Source organism: Pezoporus flaviventris, unplaced genomic scaffold (assembly GCF_033815535.1).
Source record: "Pezoporus flaviventris isolate CSIRO_AGI_PZ_B2104156 unplaced genomic scaffold, CSIRO_AGI_Pfla_v1 ptg000002l, whole genome shotgun sequence".
Lineage (NCBI taxonomy): Eukaryota > Metazoa > Chordata > Aves > Psittaciformes > Psittacidae > Pezoporus > Pezoporus flaviventris.
Window position 1 is genome coordinate 44166580 of NW_026892550.1, and position 3824 is coordinate 44170403.

A 3824-nucleotide genomic window follows, 5' to 3' on the forward strand; every position below is an offset into this window, starting at 1 on the left:
CTGCCACACGTCCCTTCCCATCCTGTCCCATCCCATTATTGTGCTGTTAGTTCACCCCTCTGCTGTGTTTCCCCCGCAAGAAGTAACTTTGCTTCTTTAGCATATGTTAGTGCCTGTTCTTTGTGAAAGCTAAACTGTAAAAAAACCTCAGCCACAAGAAAATCAGGATCATCCTGACAGTGCTAACACATCTACTCTTTTTGGCAGCCAGTGGCAATGCAGATCATACCCAGGTACTCCATCTATGAGGAAAAGCACCCATTAATCTCCTGGCTTCATAAGAAGGATCAGAAAAGCATCCTCCTGAAGGAGATGCCAGGACAAGAGCTGGCTCTCTGTGCAGCTTGCGTATCGTGTGAAATGGGATGGAAGGGGAACATCATGCAGCCCTACACCTTTTTCCCCATCACTGGCTACTGTGCATGGTCCTTGGAGCTGCTTATCTCTTGTCTCAGGAGCTCTGGCATGAGGTTGAAGGGAACCAGCACAGGGGATGGTCTCCAGTGATGTCAGTCCCTGTTGTAAATGTTCCAAAACCTTGGGAGGTACAAAAAGATCTGTCTCCATCTGGCCTTGGTCTCAACACCAAAAGAGAATAAGGAGTTCGTAATGGGATTGTGCCTTGGAACTAAATCACCTCTCTTTGCTACTGCTGGCTCAAGGAAGGGCACAGGGCTGGTCCCTCACCTGCATTAAGTTCAGCATCCTTCCCCTCTCTCCTAGGGCCTCACGCTGCTTCTGCTTGCCAAGGAGACAAAGCAGAACTGAGCCTGTCCTGGGTTAATCTGTGCAGCCAGCAGGGCATGTCCCTGCACACACGAGTTCGCAGGGTGAGAAGTGCTATTGGCCAAGCGATTTCGTATAACAGCATCTCCAGAGAACCAGGCTGGCTTTTGGAACTGGGATATCTCCCAGCTTTGAGGGACGCTCTGAAGCAGGGAGGTAAGGTCACCAGACCACTGGGCAAGAGGGCTGCTAGCACCACTGTCTGCCCAGTGTTTGTCTTGGGCTTTGGGTCTCAGCATCTTCTCATGTAGGAAGCATACAACCTCCCCACCAAACTCATCTGTGCTACACATGCATGTCAGCAGCTGTGCCCAGCTCCTAGGAATTTGTCCTCTATGGGGATATAGCAGGCGCTGGCAGAGAGCTCTCTTGTCATCCTTCTTGTGCTCATGGACCACTGGGAGCCTGAGCACAGGGAAGGGGGCTGGCAGTCTGCCTAGGGGCAGCACAAAACAAGAGACACCCCTTTCCCCACGCAGCAGTGCTACTGAGATGCATAGGTCTGTGGTGCTCCTCCACCAATTGCTTCCCCGCACTGTCCCTGTGGCATGTGAACCCCAAACTGTGTTCCCAATTAGACATGTCCTGCAATCCCTTCCTGCTCCCCCTGAGCGGGTGACATGCTTGGGCCCCAGGGTGGAGGGTCAGCTGTGTCCCCTGCTACATGGGGAAGAGGGGTGGTCCATCCCCTCCATTTTCTTGCGTAGGACCCTGGGCACATCAGGCAAGAATGCCTGCTAAAAGTAGGGGCTGCTGCCCATGGCATGCTGAGAACAGCACAGGGAAGAGAGAGAAAGCCAGCAAAGTCCTCACACTCAGCTGTGGCATTCATCCAAGCCTTAGGTGTCACTTTCCCCACAACAGCTACACAGCAGAAACCCTCATACACTTTTCCAGTTCATATGCTGGCCTAGGACCCAAAGCTGGAGAAGAAGCCTGAGCTACCATAGGGGAAATTACCAAGAAAGCATGAAGCTAAGAGTTTCTGTTTACATGAGAGCAAGAAGCCACCCACCAGATCTCAAAATAATACAACGGAAATTGCTACAGGACTGCTGTTGGCTTCTGCTCTGCTGGTACTGTGCTGCTGCAGGGTACCAGGACCAACACCAGAGCCAGTCTCAAGTGCCTGAACTTCAGGGAAAACCTTTTGATCAGGTTAACATCACATGCTGTGCAGGCCCTGTGCCAATACCTGTATCAGTGTTTGTCACTAAATTGAAACTCGGCATGCAAAATGGATCCAACCTTGGTTTATGTGGGCTGGTTGGATGTTTGGCTACTTCCTGAGTCCTGCTGAGTACCCAGCCTAAACTTAACAAGCCACTCACCCCACATGTTATCTCCCAGTTATTGCTCAGCTTGGATACATCATGGCCAGGTCCTCTCTCCTTTAGTGCTGTCCTGCAGAGCTACCTCCAACATACTTCCTCCCTCCATGCTTAGAAACTGAGTTATCTCTACATCTTATCTCTGAACAACATGCTGGGCTCCTTCAGGCAGGTTCTCCAGCTGTTTCATCACCCTGCTGGCCCATGTGAAACCACATGCAGCAAGCCAGGGCCAGACTTGCCAGGGTGATGTGTTCAGGATGGGCCACAGGACAGTGGTTCCCAAGCCAGATGGCTCCTGCCACCTCTGCTGGAGGGAAATGGACCCAAGAGTCAGATGCAAGAAAGCTGGTGTATAACAAAAATCCCCGACGGCCACAGTTGGAGCCATCCCACATTCTTTCAGCAGGCAGGGACCTGCACGGCCTCCTCCCTGAGGGGATCAGGGGAAATTCATTGCAAATGGGTGCCCAGCCAAGGAACTCATCCCCTCCCATCAGCAGCAACCATAGCCAAACAGATAAAATACTCCAGATGAGAAGCCTGGAAAAGATTCACAGAAAGCGTATGAAGTGTCAAAAATCCTGGGGAATTAAAATTCCCCCAAGAGAGCAGCCTTAATCTGGAGGTGACTCAAGGCTGCAGGAAAGCACTTGTGAGTTTATACCTGCTTGGAGCTGGGAGGGGAGCAGCTCAGCTAGTGCCATCCTGTCTCAGCAAAGCTGATGCCCGGCTCTCTTCACGTGTCCTTCTCCAAGGGCTGCAGAACTGGTGCCAGGCACAGGGCCGTTCATCTCTGCCTTGTGTTGGGGTTGAAGAGTAAAAGCAGCCCACAACCTTCAGCTCACAACCTTTTGTAAAGTCTTCCCGAGGAGCACCACGGCCACTTTACGAAGCTGAGTGGCTGCTACATGTCTGGATGGAAGAAAAGTGGCTGGAGGGAGCCAGGCCACCTTCTCCATTTCCATCAAGCTGCTCTTGCATTGCATCTGTTGGAGGAGTGTGTTTGCAGCACACCCAGCCCTATGTATTTCTAGTTCCAACACCTGCAGCAGTAAGACCCTCCCAGGCTATAGGCCAGTGGTGCTAGCCTTTCACATGGCAGCTCATCTCTTGCTAAAGGGCTTAAATAAATGCTAGACACAAGGGACAGGTGAATTACAAGAGGGATGAGGAAAGCAAAGCAACCTGGCCCTGACTTCCCCCCCCACCAGGTCTTGGAGGTGAATTGGGGATTTTCCATTTCATTAATTTTACAAGGGGTAATTCCCAGCACACAGCATCATCCTCATGAACAGACCCATCCTGGGCTGTGTCTCACCCTTTCAGTCAACAGCCTGCACAGTGGTTCCACTAGACAGGAAAGCCATGCTCTATTAGTAACCAAACAAGGTAATAGACAGCTGATATTGAATTGCCCACAGTGGAAAATACAGCTGATACACAGAAACAAGCAGCATTTTTTTGGTTTTAAAGCGAGAAGCAAAATGGATGCCAAACCCCATTTGAAAGCCCTTCCTGGTTCTCCCTTGCAAAGGAGCATTACAGGAATTACACTTGCTCCCCTGGAGAAGCAGCAGAAATTCATCCCTGCTGCCCACTCTGGAGAGCAGTGCTGTTCCCAGGCAAAAAGGCTCTGATGCTTCAGGTGGAACAGAGATCAGAGGACTGTGCCAAAGGTGCAGAAATCAACTCCCGTACGCTGGG